The sequence below is a fragment of the Bubalus kerabau genome, chromosome 6 (genome assembly GCF_029407905.1).
Source record: "Bubalus kerabau isolate K-KA32 ecotype Philippines breed swamp buffalo chromosome 6, PCC_UOA_SB_1v2, whole genome shotgun sequence".
In the NCBI taxonomy this organism is placed as follows: Eukaryota; Metazoa; Chordata; class Mammalia; order Artiodactyla; family Bovidae; genus Bubalus; species Bubalus kerabau.
The window spans coordinates 57,839,615-57,855,426 of record NC_073629.1 but is presented as its reverse complement, the minus strand read 5'-3'; the positions used below and the strand labels follow the sequence as shown (position 1 = coordinate 57,855,426).

The window sequence follows — 15,812 nt, the reverse complement described above, 5'->3', positions numbered from 1 at the left end:
CCTGGGAAGAGAGAATAAAACAGGAGAGAGGGAAGGATGAAGTACTGAATATTTGAACACACATACACATACAGAAACTTTTCCATTCCCACTCTTTACCCTCTTACAACCAGTCACCAAACCTTGTCAGTTCTGAATACCTCAAAAAGTCCTCCACCTTTCTTTGTCCTTAGTTCATGCCTCCAGCGTCCCTCACCTGGACTCCTACATAACCTTTTGCAAACAGAGCCACTGTGAACTACTGTGCAGGTTGTGCCCTGCCTGAAAGCACCCAGTCTTGTCAGGGGCATGGAGACTAAGGGTAAGATACAGTCCAAACTCAGCTCCCAAGATTAAGGTGGGGGAGGGGCGGCAATATCTGATCGTTCCTCTGCCCAGTGGGAATACATTTTTCTAGTTCACCAGTTGTTTTTCTAATTCACACAACATATGTGCAAGCAATTGTGGCCCTATTTCAATCATTCTTCACCCTGCTGCCAGAGTCTTTCTTAAGTACAAACCTGATCCTTTCACTCTCTTTAAAACCTTCTAATGACTTTCCTTTCTACTGTGTGAAGTTCAAGCCCCATGATATGATTAATAATGTATTTCATGTTCCACCTCTAGTTGGCCACTCCAGTCATAGTCCTTACACCTCACACTCCCCATTGTATGTACTGAGCTCCATCTAACCTTTCTGTATCCCCAAGCTGCATCTCCATCTTCCCTCAATCACCCACCCATTTCCACATTCTGCAGTTACATGAATGACTCAAGCTCATACTTCCCCTAGACCGTCAGCTCTAGGTACACATCAGGATAAAGGGGCAGTGACCCCACAAAAGACTGACCCAGACTTGCCCAGGAGTGTCCAGGACTCACCAGTGGAGGTGTGGGTTGGTGGTGGCCTGCTGCAGGATGGTAGGCACTGAGTGTACCAATACATGCATGGGATCTTTGAAGGACATTGCCATTATCTTCATTACATCCACCATAGTTTGGCCCAGGTAAATGGCAGGGAGGGAACACAGCTCCACCCATCAACAGAAAATTGGATTAAAGATTTACTGAGCATGGCCCCGCCCATCAGAACAAGACCCAGTTTCCCCTTCAGTCAGTCTCTCATATGAGGAAGCTTCCATAAGCCTCTTATCCTTCTCCATCAGAGGGCACACAAACTGAAAACCACAACCACAGAAAACTAACCAATCTGATCACATGGGCCACAGCCTTGTCTAATTCAATGAAACTATGAGCCATGCCTCGTAGGGCCACCCAAGACGGATGGGTCATGGTGGAGAATTCTGACAAAATGTGGTTCACTGGAGAAGGGAATGGCAAACCACTTCAGTATTCTTGCCTTGAGAACCCCATGAACAGTATGAAAAGACAAAAAGATAGGACACTGAAAGATGAAGTCCCCAGATCGGTAGGTGCCCAGTATGCTACTGGAGATCAGTGGAGAAATAACTCCAGAAGGAATGAAGACAGAGCCAAAGCAAAGGCAACACTCAGTTGTGGATGTGACTGATGATAGAAGCAAAGTCTGATGCTGTAAAGAGCAATACTGCATAGGAATCTGGAATGTTAGGTCCATGAATCAAGCCAATTGTAAGTGGTCAAACAGGAGATGGCAAGAGTGAACGTCAACATTTTAGGAATCAATGAACTAAAATGGACTGGAATGGGTGAATTTAACTCAGATGACCATTACAGCTTTAACTGTGGGCAAGAATCTCTTAGAAGAAACGGAATACCCTAACTGTCAACAAAAGAGTCCGAAATGCAGTACTTGGATGCAGTCTCAAAAAGGACAGAATGATCTCTGTTCATTTCCAAAGCAAACCATTCTATATCACAGTAATCCAAGTCTATTCCCCAACCAGTAGTGCTGAAGAAGCTGAAGTTGAATGATTCTATGAAGACCTACAAGAGCTTCTAGAACTAATACCCAAAAAAGATGTCCTTTTCATTATAGGGGAATGGAATGCAAAAGTAGGAAGTCAAGAAACACCTGGAGTAACAGGCAAATTTGGCCACAGAGTACAGAATGCAGCAGGGCAAACGCTAATAGAGTTTTGCCAAGAGATCAAACTGGTCATAACAAATACGTCTTCCAACAACACAAGAGATAACTCTACACATGGAAATCACCAGATGGTCAATATTGAAATCAGATTGATTATATTCTTTGCAGCCAAAGATGGAGAAGCTCTATACAGTCAGCAAAAACAAGACTGGGAGCTGACTATGGCTCAGATCATGAACTCCTTATTGCCAAATTCAGACTTAAATTGAAGAAAGTAGGGAAAACCACTAGAGCATTCAGGTATGACCTAAATCAAATCCCTTACAATTATACAGTGGCAGTGAGAAATAGATTTAAGGGACTAGCTCTGATAGTTAGAGTGCCTGAAGAACTATAGACAGAGGTTTGTGACATTGCACAGGAGACAGGAATCAAGACCATCCCCAAAATATGAAATGTAAAAAAGCAAAATGGCTATCTCAGGATGCCTTACAAATAGCTGTGAAAAAAGAAAAGTGAAAAGCAAAGGAGAAAAGGAAAGATATACCCATCTGAGTGAAAAGTTCCAAAGAATAGCAAGGAAATATGAAAGCCTTCCTCAGTGATCAGTGCAAAGAAATAGAGGAAAACAATAGAATGGGAAAGACTAGAGATCTCTTCAAGACAATTAGAGATACCAAGGGAATATTTCATGCAAACATGGGCACAATAAAAGACAGAAATGTTATGGACCTAACAGAAGCAGAAGATATTAAGACAAGGTGGCAAGAACACACAGAAGAAATACACAAAAAGACCTTCATGACCCAGATAATCACAATGGTATGATCACTCACCTAGAACCAGACATCCTGGAATGTGAAGTCAAGTTGACCTTAGGAAGCATCACTATGAACAAAGCTAGTGGAGGTGATGGATTTCCAGTTGGGCTATTACAGTCCTCAAAGATGATGCTGTGAAAGTGCTGCACTCAATATGCCAGCAAATTTTGAAAACTCAGCAGTGGCCAGAGCACTGGAAAAGGTCAGTTTTCATTCTGATCCCAAAGAAAGGCAATGCTGAAGAATGCTCAAACTATCGCACAATTGTACTCATCTCACACGGTAGTAAAGGAATGCTCAAAATTCTCCAATCCAGACTTTAACAGTACATGAACCATGAACTTCCAGATGTTCAAGCTGGTTTTAGAAAAGGCAGAGGAACCAGAGATCAAATTGCCAACATCTGCTGGATCATGGAAAAAGCAAGAGAGTTCCAGAAAAACATCTATTTCTGCTTTATTGACTATGCCAAAGCCTTTGACTGTGTGGATCACAATAAACTGTGGAAAATTCTGAAAGAGATGGGAATACCAGACCACCTGACTTGCCTCTTGAGAAATCTGTATGCAGATCAAGAAGCAACAGGTAGAATTGGACATGGAACAACAGACTGGTTCCAAATAGGAAAAGGAGTACATCAAGGCTGTATACTGTCACCCTGCTTATTTAACTTATATGCAGAGTACATCATGAGAAATGCTGTGCTGGAAGAAGCACAAGCTGGAATCAAGATTGCTGGGAGAAATATCAATAACCTCAGAAATGCAGATGATACCACCCTTATGGCAGAAAGTGAAGAACTAAAGAGCCTCTTGATGAAAGTGAAAGAGGAGAGTGAAAAAGTTAGCTTCAAACTGAACATTCAGAAAACTAAGATCATGACATCTGATGCCATCACTTAATGGCAAATAGATGGGGAAACAGTGGAAACAGTGACAGAATTTATTTTGGGGGGCTCCAAAATCATTGCAGATGCTGACTGCAGCCATGAAATTAAAAGACGCTTACTCCTTGGAAGAGAAGTTATGACCTACCTAGACAGCATATTAAAAAGCACAGACATTACTTGGCCAACAAGTTCTGTCTAGTCAAAGCTATGGTTTTTCCAGTAGTCATGTATGGATGTGAGAGTTGGACTATAAAGAAAGCTGAGCACCAAAGAATTGATGCTTTTGAACTGTGGTGTTGGAGAAGACTCTTGAGAGTCCCTTGGGCTGTAAGGAGATCCAACCAGTCTATCCTAAAGGAAATCAGCCATGAATATTCATTGGAAGGACTGATGCTGAAGCTGAAACTCCAATACTTTGGCCACCGAATGCGAAAGACTGACTCATTTGAAAAGGCACTGATGCTGGGAAAGATTGAAGGCAGGAGGAGAAGGGGATGACAGAGAATGAGATGGTTGGATGGCATCACCGACTAGATGGACATGAGTCTTAGTAAACTCTGGGAGTTGGTGATGGACAGGGAGGCCTGGCATGCTGCAGTCCAAGGGGTCACAAAGAGTCGGACATAACTGAGTGACTGAACTGAACTGAATCGAACTGATCAATATTTTAAAATTCTGCTCTGAATCTGACATTGATTCTTGAGACTGGTGGCTCAAAGAGTAAAGAGTCTGCCTGCAATGCTATTAAAATTAGTCTTTTAAAGCCTAGCTTTATTTACAGAAAAACACTGAATACAGAGGCAGGATTCAATTTAGTAAAATAAGGAATAAGATTTTAAAAATCAACTATTCTTGTATTTTTCATTTAAAAAGGAAGTAAAATGAGTTTCAGCAAGACATATAAAAATGAACCTTTTAAAATACTTGAGTATATTACTTAAAGTTCTTATGAAGAATTTTCTTGGATTATTATTTAAAAATTATGTCAGAGATAACTTATATGTGATACAAGCTATAAGTGGAAACTGAGGTCAATTTTAGAAGAGATTTTCAAATACAAATTTTGATTTTTCAAAAAAAAAAGATCTTGAAGTTATTTTTGTTTACTATAAGTGCTACTGGCAAAGCTGCTTTTTGTAGGAGTTTTAGGGACTATTTAAACACCCATGAATCAATAAATTAATTAATAAGAAATAATGATCCATAATTCATTCAGTGAAGATTTAATTATATGTATTCAATTTGTAATCAGAAGATATGTACCTGACATTAGCATCATTTTTACTAATCACATGCCAGTTTTTTTCTTTTCATGTAAATTTGTAAGGTATGGAGAAAAACACTCCAGGGTATTTTGAAGATCTAAATACAGATAATATATGTAAATTCCCTAGCATAGAACCTAGCAAATAATAGCTAATCAACCCTATAAGCTGTCCTTCCCAGTTTTCTTAACTATAAAATTATATTAATTTATATCTCACAGAGTAGTCATGGGAAATAAAAATGAAGTACATATTGCAATGTATAAGCACCTATCAAAACGCCTGGCATATGGCATAAGCTCAGTCATTCTTCCATTAGCTCCTGATTTCCTATCATTTCATTTTCAAATCAACATATTTGCTAAGCATCTACTTATGTGCAGTGGATCCTGAGCAATGAAGGTAAACAAGACAAATGTGATCCATGCCCTCACAGAATTTATAATCTTGTGCTGGAGGAAAGACAAATTAGTCATTTAATTACAATTAGATGGTAAGAAAGCCTTCATAACCAAAAATATGTTAGTCTCTGAATCGTGTCTGACTCTGCAATCCCATGGACTGTGGCCCACCAGGCTCCTCTGTCTATGAAATTCCCCAGGAAAGAATACTGGAGTGAGTAGCTATTCCCTTCTCCAAGGGATCTTCCCAATCCAGGGACAGAACCCAGGTCTCCCACACTGCAACAGTTTCTTTACCATCTGAGCCACCAGGGAAACTCACAACCAGCTTTTAAGTCTACCAACTCAGTGCTAGGCACTGGGAATACAAAGGTTATATGTGCTTGCTTTCATTTGCTTTGAGAAATTATTTAGGGAAGCCTGTCTACAGCATGATCACAGGTATGTCAATGAGGTCCTGATCATCCCTCAGTCTCAACTGTTATTTGGGTTCTATTGTTTCTCTGTAGTTTTTATCCTTCTTGACTCAGCAAGCGATTAATATCTGTCAGTGACTGTTTTGTTATGACAACATTCACATTCCTAAAATGTGAGTGGTAAATGGTTGTTTACTATAGTTCAAGTAGAGGGTAGCATCAGCATTGCTGACAACAGAATGTGACACAGTGAAGAGGAAGTGCTAATAAACTCTTCACCTTGTTACTGTCATAGAAAATCTCTTGCAGATTCAGGCAGGTGTAAAGCAGCTATTTACTTGAAATGATTTTTAGATCACTGTGTTCAAGCTTACTGCCTGTGCAAAGTTCTACTATGGCTTACCTTGGAGTGCCTTTTCCCTTCCTACATTATCTACTTGCCATCAGTAAATTAATTTCTTCAGGTTCAATTCAATATGACAAATATTTATTGAGTGCCTATTGTGTGCATATCCTCAGGAATCTAACGTTTCAAATATTCATTGTGTGGGAGCAAAGTTCTTAGCCCTCCAAGAAGCAGGGAAAACCTATTAAAGATGCTGAAGGAGAGAACATGAGCAGAGGTTCAGCAGTGTTAGTACACTAAACCAAGGAAGGTGCATTAAGCTGACAAGATAAACCTGGCATGGATGGACATGACTGAGTGTTGAGCAGTATCCTTCTTTTGCACTTATTCTAGTTCCTATCCTCAAAACAAGAATATTAAAACATCACAAAAGAACCTCTTGAGAACTGTATAAGACACCAACCAAGGATATGCCTGACCTCCCAGTGATTTAACACTTGGCCATGTTGTTATTGCTCAGTTTTCCTTATGGAACACCATGGCTCCCCTCACCTCATTCACTACTCTAATATGTAGCCTAAATATGTCACTTAGAGCCATTCCTCCCTTGCCATGGTGTACACCTAACACTGGATATGCCAGTCACAAAGACCTGACACCCTGGCCACGCAGATTGGTTCAGAGGGTGAGCACATAGCCTGAACCAATATAACCAGAGCCCCTTGTCTTGCTTGTTTAACCTGAGGTACGGAACAAGAAGCTCTTTTTTCTCATGGGGTGATGTTGGAAAGATATGAGTCTGAACTGTCAGCAGCCAAAATTCCTGGCTTGTAGAGAAAGTCAGTTTGAAAGATGGATACTAACATGATAAGAGAAACAAAAGCAAGAAACAAAGCGTGATTCCTGCTCATCCTGGGGTCCCCTACACCTAACCTTATTCCTATTTCTAATATAGTAATAAACTTGGCATGTTCAAGGAACTGAATTCAAGTAAATGAGGAGACAGTGAAAGCAGATGAGTTGAAGATCTCAACAACAATGAAATTTTGGTGTCTGTTATGGGGTCACACGGAGTTGGACACGACTGAAGTGACTTAGCATAGCATAGCATAGCAATATAACTCCATGCTGCTGCTAAGTCACTTCAGTCGTATCTGACTCTGTGCGACCCTGTCCCTGAGATTCTCCAGGCAAGAATACTGGAGTGGGTTGCCATTTCCTTCTCCAATGCGTGAAAAAGTGAAAAGTGAAAGTGAAGTCACTCAGTCGTGTCCGACTCTTAGCGACCCCATGGACTGCAACCTACCAGGCTCCTCCGTCCATGGGATTTTCCAGGCAAGAGTATTGGAGTGGGTTGCCATTGCCTTCTCCGAATATAAGTCCATAGTTAAATATTAAAATCATCTAGAAGGTTTATAGAAACACTATGGGTTAACACTTATACTAATGTTGATTTGGCAATTCAAGTCAACCTTCCCTCTTGTAATCAATATTCCTCTGGAGATTCTAGCAATGTAATAACATGAGAAAACAAATAAAAGTCATCAAGATTAGAAAATAAGTAAAACTCTCCTTGTTTGCAAATGATATGATCATCTATGCAGAAAATTCAATCTCTTCTGCAAAAGCTATAAAACTAATATGTGATTTTATCAAGGTTGCTTTATACAATAGCAATTTATTTTTAAAAATCCATTACTTTTGTGTGTTTTCAGTTGCCAAGTTGTATCCAACTCTTTGAGATACCATGGACTGGCACACCAGGGTTCCCTGTCCCTCCCAGAGTTTGTCCAAATTCCTGTCCATTAAGTCAGTGATGCTATCTAGCCATCTCATCCTCTGCCACTCCCTTCTCCTTTTGCCTTCAGTCTTTCCCAGCATCAGGGTCTTTTCCAACAAGTTGGCTCTTTGTATCGGTGGTCAAAGTATTGGAGCTTCAGTTTCAGCATCAGTCCTTCCCATGAGTATTCAAGACTGCTTTCTTTTAGGATTGACTGGCTTGATCTTCTTGCTGTCCAGGAGACTCTCAAGAGTCTTCTCCAGCACCACAGTTCGAAAGCATCAATTCTTCAGCATTCTGCCTTCTTTATGGTCCAACTCTAATATTCATACATGACTACTGTAAAGACCATAGCCTTGACTATATGGCCCTTTGTTGGCAAATGATGTCTTTGCTTTTTAATACACTGTCTAGGTTTGTCATAGTTTTTCTGCCAAAAGCAATCATCTTCTAATTCCATGGCTGCAATCACCATCTGTAGTGATTTTAGAGCCTAAGAAGAAGAAATCTGTCACTACTTTCACCTTTTCCCCTTCTATTTGCCATGAAGTAATGGGACCAGCATTACTGGTTGGGGCATAGACTTGGATTACTGTGATATTTAATGGTTTGCCTTGGAAACAAACAGAGATCATTCTGTTGCTTTTGAGACTGCATCCAAGTACTGCATTTCGGACTCTTTTGTTGACCATGATGGCGACTCCATTTCTTCTGAGGGATTCCTGCCTGCAGTAGTAGATATAATGGTCATCTGAGTTAAATTCACCCATTCCGGTCCATTTTAGTTCGCTGATTCCTAGAATGTAGACGTTCACTCTTGCCATCTCTTGTTTGACCACTTCCAATTTGCCTTGATTCATGGACCTGACATTCCAGGTTCCTATGCAGTAGGAACTGCTCTTTACAGTATTGGACCTTGCTTCTATCACCAGTCACATCCACAACTGGGTATTCTTTTTGCTTTGGCTCCATCCCTTCATTCTTTCTGGAATTATTTCTCCACTGATCTCCAGTAGCATATTGGGCACCTATGGACCTGGGGAGTTCCTCTTTCAGTATCCTATCATGTTGCCTTTTCATACTGTTCATGGGGTTCTCAAGGCAAGAATACTGAAGTGGTTTGCCATTCCCTTCTCCAGTGGACCACATTCTGTCAGACCTCTCCACCATGACTCGCCCATCTTGGGTGCCCCCACAGGCATGGCTTAGTTTCATTGAGTTAGACAAGGCTGTGGTCCTAGTGTGATTAGATTGACTAGTTTTCTGTGAGTATGGTTTCAGTGTGTCTGCCCTCTGATGCCCTGTTATAACACCTAGTGTCTTACTTGGGTTTCTCTTACCTTGGATGTGGGATATCTCTTCACGGAAGCTCCAGCAAAGCACAGCCGCTGCTCCTTACCTTGGACGAGGGGTAGCTCCTCACCACCGCCCCTCCTGACCTTGAACGTGGAATAGCTCCTCTAGGCCCTCCTGTGCCCATGCAGCCACCGCTCCTTGGACGTGGGGTAGCTCCTCCCGGCCGCCACTCCTGGCCTCAGACACGGGGTAACTCCTCTTGGCCGCCACCCCTCAGGCATGGGGTCCTCCCAGCTTCTGCCCCTGACCTAGGACGTGGGGTAGCTCCTCTCGGCCGTGCTAAGAGCACCCGTAGCAGCTGCCCCTGCTAAGTGCGCTAGGATGGAGAAGCTCTACAGAGTCAACAAAAACAAGACCAGGAGCTGACTGTGGCTCAGATCATGAACTCCTTATTACCAAATTCAGATTTAAATTGAAGAAAGTAGGGAAAACCACTAGACCATTCAGGTATGACCTAAATCAAATCCCTTATGATTATACAGTGGAAGTGAGAAATAGATTTAAGGGGCTGGATCTGATAGATAGAGTGCCTGATGAACTATGGACGAGGTTTGTGATACTACAGGAGACAGGGATCAAGATCATCCCCATGGAAAAGAAATGCAAAAAAGCAAAATGGCTGTCTGGGGAGGCCTTACAAATAACTGTGAAAAGAAGAGAAGTGAAAGCAAAGGAGAAAAGGAAAGATATAAGCACCTGAATTCAGAGTTCCAAAGAACAGCAAGAAGAGATAAGAAAGCCTTCCTCAGTGACCAATTCAAAGAAATAGAAGAAAACAACACAATGGGAAAGACTAGAGATATCTTCAAGAAAATTAGAGATACCAAGGCAACATTTCATGCAAAGAGGGGCTCGATAAAGGACAGAAATGGTATGGACCTAACAGAAGCAGAAGATATTAAGAAGAGGTGGCAAGAATACACAGAAGAACTGTACAGAAAAGATCTTCACGAACAAGATAATCACTATGCTGTGATCACTCACCTAGAGCCAGACATCCTGGAACGTGAAGTCAAGTGGGCCTTAGAAAGCATCACTACAAACAAAGCTAGTGGAGATGATGGAATTCCAGTTGATCTATTTCAAATCCTGGAAGATGATGCTGTGAAAGTGCTGCACTCAATATGCCAGCAAATTTGGAAAACTCAGCAGTGGCCACAGGACTGGAAAAGGTCAGTTTTCATTCCAATCCCAAAGAAAGGCAATGCCAAAGAATGCTCAAACTACCACACAATTGCACTCATCTCACATGCTAGTAAAGTAATGCTCAAAATTCTCCAAACCAGGCTTTAGCAATACGTGAACTGTGAACTTCCAGATGTTCAAGCTGGTTTTAGAAAAGGCAGAGGAACCAGAGATCAAATTGCCAACATCCGCTGGATCATGGAAAAAGCAAGAGAGTTCCAGAAAAACATCTATTTCTGCTTTATTGACTATGCCAAAGCCTTTGACTGTGTGGATCACGATAAACTGTGGAAAATTCTGAAAGAGACGAGAACACCAGACCACCTGACCTGCCTCTTGAGAAATCTGTATGCAGGTCAGGAAGCAACAGTTAGAACTGGACATGGAGCAACAGACTGGTTCCAAATCGGGAAAGGAGTACATCAAGGCTGTATATTGTCACCCTGTTTATTTAACTTCTATGCAGAGTACATCATGAGAAATGCTGGGCTGGAAGAAGCACAAGCTGGAATCAAGATTGCCAGGAGAAATATCAATAACCTCAGATATGCAGATGACACCACCCTTATGGCAGAAAGTGAAGAGGAACTAAAAAGCCTCCTGATGAGAGTGAAAGAGGAGAGTGAAAAAGTTGGCTTAAAGCTCAACATTCAGAAAACGAAGATCATGGCATCTAGTCCCATCACTTCATGGGAAATAGATGGGGAAACAATGGAAACAGTGTCAGACTTTATTTTGGGGGGCTCCAAAATCACTGCAGATGGTGACTGCAGCCATGAAATTAAAAGACTCTTACTCCTTGGAAGGAAAGTTATGACCAACCTGGAGAGCATACTCAAAAGCAGAGACCTTACTTTGCCAACAAAGGTCCGTCTAGTCAAGGCTATGGTTTTTCCTGTGGTCATGTATGGATGTGAGAGTTGGACTGTGAAGAAGGCTGAGTGCCAAAGAATTGATGCTTTTGAACTGTGGTGTTGGTGAAGACTCTTGAGAGTGCCTTGGACTGCAAGGAGATCAGCAGTCCATTCTGAAGGAGATCAGCCCTGGGATTTCTTTGGAAGGAATGATGCTAAAGCTGAAACTCCAGTACTTTGGCCACCTCATGCGAAGAGCTGACTCATTGGAAAAGACTCTGATGCTGGGAGGGATTGGGGGCAGGAGGAGAAGGGGATGACAGAGGACGAGATGGCTGGATGGCATCACTGACTCGATGGACATGAGTCTGAGTGAACTCCAGGAGTTGGTGATGGGCAGGGAGACCTGGCGTGCTGCGATTTTGGGGTCGCAAAGAGTCGGACACGACTGAGCAACTGAACTGAACTGAAATGAATGGGACCAGATGTCATGATCTTAGTTTTGTTAATACTGAGTTTTAAGCCAGCTTTTTCACTCTCTTCTTTCAGCCTCATCAAGAGGCTCTTCAGTTCCCGTTGGCTTTCTGCCATTAGTGTGGTATCATCTGCATTCTGAGGTTGTTGATATTTCTCCCAGATCTTGATTCTAACTTGTAATTCATCCAGCCTGGCATTTCACATGATGTGCTCTGCATATAAGTTAAATAAACAGGGTGACTATAAATAGCCTTGTCATACACCTTTCTCAATTTTGAACGAGTCAGTTGTTCCACATAAGGTTCTAACTGATGCTGTTTGACCCACACACAGGTTTCTCAGGAGACAGGTAAGATGGTCTGGTGTTCCCATCTTTTTAAGAGTTTTCCACAGTTTGTTGTTATCCACACACTGAAAGGCTTTAGCATAGTCAATGAACCAGAAGTAGATGTTTTTCTGGAATGCCCTTGCTTTCTCTATGATCCAGTGAATGCTGGCGATTTGATCTCTGGTTCCTCTGCACTTTCTAAAAACAACTTGAACATCTGGAAGCTCTTGGTTCATTTACTGCTGAAGCCTAGCTTGGAGAATTTTGAGTATAATCTTACTAGCATGGGAGATGAGTGCAATTGTCTGGTAGTTTGAACATTTTTTAGTACTGCCCTTCCTGAACTGGGATGAAGATTGACCTTTTCCAGTCCTGTGGCCACTGCTGGGTTTTCCATATTTGCTGACATATTGAATGCAGCACTTTAATAGCATCATCTTTTAGGATTTTAAATAGCTCTGCTGGAATTCCATCCTCTCCACTAGCTTTATTGGCAGCAGTGCTTCCTAAGGCCCACTTGACTTCACACTCCAGAATGTCTGGCTCTAAGTGAGTGATCACACCATCATGGTAATCTGGGTCATTAAGATCTCTTTTGTACAGTTCTTTTGTGTATTCTTTCCATCTCTTCTTGATCTCTTCTGCTTCTATTAGGTCTTTACCACTTCTGTCCTTTACTGTGCACACCTTTGCCTGAAATATTCCTTTGATAACTCTAATTTTCTTGAAGAGATCTCGTGTTTCCCTTTCTGTTGGTTTCCTCTGCATTGTTCATTGAAGAAGGCCTTCTTGTCTCTCCTTGTTTACTTCTATACACTAGCACAACATCTGAAAAAGTTTTAAGTGCCATTTATAACAATACCCTGGAGGAAGAAAATGGCAACCCACTCCAGTTTTCTTGACTGGAGAATCCAATGGACAGAGGAACCTCACCGGCTATAGTCCAAGGGTCACAAAGTGTTGGACATGACCGAGTGACTAAGCACATGCACTTTATAGAGATAATATGACAATAATTGTAAAAAAAAAAAAAAAAAAAAACTTGTACACTGCAAACTACAAAATATACTGAGAGAAGTTAGATGACCTAAATAAAATTGAGCAATAAATCATATTTATGTACCAGAAGACTCAATATTGTTAAGATGATAATTTTCTCAAAACTTATCTATAAGTTTAACAAGATCTCACTAGGTTTTTTGGTAGAAAGTGAGAAGAAAATTCTAAAACTTGGAAATTGAAAGAAACTAGAATAACAAAAAAATTTTTTTCTGAAAAGGAAGAACAAAGTCAGGGACTCACATTGTCTGAGTTCAAGACTTACTATAAAACAACAGTAGACTGAAAACTGTAAGACATTGATGACATTGAAGAAGACACAAATAAATGGAAAAATATTCCATACTCATGGATTAGAAGAGATAATTTAAATTTTCATACTCAAAGCAATACAACTAAGCCTGTGTGCCACAGACACTGAGCCTGAGCTCTAGAGCCCATGAGCAGCAACTACCAAAGCTCACATGCCCTAGATCTTGTGCTCCACAACAAGAGAAGCCACCACAATGAGAAGTCTGAGGAAGGCAACTAGAGAGTAGTCCACGCTCCCCGAGTTAGAGAAAGTCCCTGCACAGCAATAAAGACAGCCTAAATAAATAAATTTAAACTAAATAAATAAATATGTGGAATTAAGATATATGAGAAGGATAATATAAATGAGAAAGAAGGATTGGAATTCAAGTTTACTAAGGTCCTTGTTTAATCTGAAAATAAAAGATAATTTGATTAACTTTGAACTTTGTTAAGACAAATATGCATATTAAAATTTTTAGGGGAAACAGTAAACAAATAGAAATACAGCATATAACTTCCAAACTATCGGAGGAGAAAAAATGGCAAGAGAACTACCTCATGATCATGAGCCCAGCCAGTTAGCTCAGCTAGTTAAAGCCCACCACAAGAAAGACTTCTCCTGCAGATTTTATCTCTATATAGAACAATTAGTATTACACAAAGAACATTTTGTTTTATGGTTGGAGACTTTGGACCTTAACGTTAGGTAAAAGATCTGTTTAGCATGTGCATTACTGGAGTAGATAACAGAAAATGTGTTACTTCCAGCATGAATGTATCAGTAACATTTCAAAAATAAGTCATATGACTTCCCAGTAGTGAGTTTTCTTCATAGACCAAGGTCCACACCTGACTTATTAGCTTTATTGTACAGGATAAACTTGTGGTACTGAACATCCTATTTAATATTCTAAATAATAACACTTTCTATTTGAATAGTATTTTGTATATACAGGCTTCCCTTTTGGCTCAGCTGGTAAAGAATCTGCCTGCAATGCAGGAGACCGGGGTTCAATCCCTAGGTTGGGAAGATCCCCTGGAGAAGGGAAAGGCTACCCACTCCAATATTCGGGCCTGGAGAATTCCATGAACTGTATAGCCCATGGGGTCACAAAGAGTCGGACACAACCGAGCAATTTTCACTTTCACTTTCTTTTGTATATACAAATAGTACTTACAATCCCATTTAATTTACATGGGAATTCTTAAAGATAGATATAAATTTATGTTATAAATGAGGAGCTAGAGGTTATACAAGTTGACATAGTTTGTACAAAGTAAATTAGTAGCATATATAACCCTCAAACTCTGGTCTCCTGGCTGCCTATCAGTTCAGTTCAGTTCAGTCGCTCAGTCGTGTCCGACTCTTTGCGACCCCATGAATAACAGCATGCCAGGCCTCCCTGTCCATCACCAACTCCCAGAGTTCACTCAGACTCATGTCCTTCGAGTCAGTGATGCCATCCAGCCAGGTCATCCTCTGTCATCCCCTTCTCCTCCTGCCCCCAATCCCTCCCAGCATCAGAGTCTTTTCCCATGAGTCAGCTCTTCGCATGAGGTGGCCAAAGTACTGGAGTTTCAGCTTCAGCATCATTCCTTCCAAAGAAATCCCAGGGCTGATCTCCTTCAGAATGGACTGGTTGGATCTCCTTGCAATCCAGGGGACTCTCAAGAGTCTTCTCAAACACCACAGTTCAAAAGCATCAATTCTATGGCACTCAGCCTTCTTCACAGTCCAACTCTCACATCCATACATGACCACAGGAAAAACCATAGCCTTGACTAGACGGACCTTTGTTGGCAAAGTAAGGTCTCTGCTTTTGAGTATGCTCTCCAGGTTGGTCATAACTTTCCTTCCAAGGAGTAAGAGTCTTTTAATTTCATGGCTGCAGTCACCATCTGCAGTGATTTTGGAGCCCCCCAAAATAAAGTCTGACACTGTTTCCACTGTTTCCCCATCTATTTCCCATGAAGTGATGGGACCGGATGCTATGATCTTCGTTTTCTGAATGTTGAGCTTTAAGCCAACTTTTTCACTCTCCTCTTTCACTCTCATCAGGAGGCTTTTTAGTTCCTCTTCACTTTCTGCCATAAGGGTGGTGTCATCTGCATATCTGAGGTTATTGATATTTCTCCTGGCAATCTTGATTCCAGCTTGTGCTTCTTCCAGCCCAGCGTTTCTCATAATGTACTCTGCATAGAAGTTAAATAAGCAGGGTGACAATATACAGCCTTGACATACTCCTTTCCCGATTTGGAACCAGTCTGTTGCTCCATGTCCAGTTCTAACTGTTGCTTCCTGACCTGCATACAGGTTTCTCAAGAGGCAAGTC

At 41.2% G+C, this 15,812-nt stretch overlaps 1 long non-coding RNA gene across 1 annotated transcript in view; it reads right to left on the bottom strand.

Annotated features, from left to right (window-relative positions):
* LOC129656165 (uncharacterized) overlaps positions 1-979 on the bottom strand; it is a 59,631-nt gene extending 58,652 nt beyond the window's left edge. The window contains exon 1 of the long non-coding RNA XR_008716244.1: positions 862-979. This is a non-coding gene — a long non-coding RNA (uncharacterized LOC129656165). The remainder of the gene's footprint in view (positions 1-861) is intronic.
* Positions 980-15,812: the final 14,833 nt, after the last annotated feature.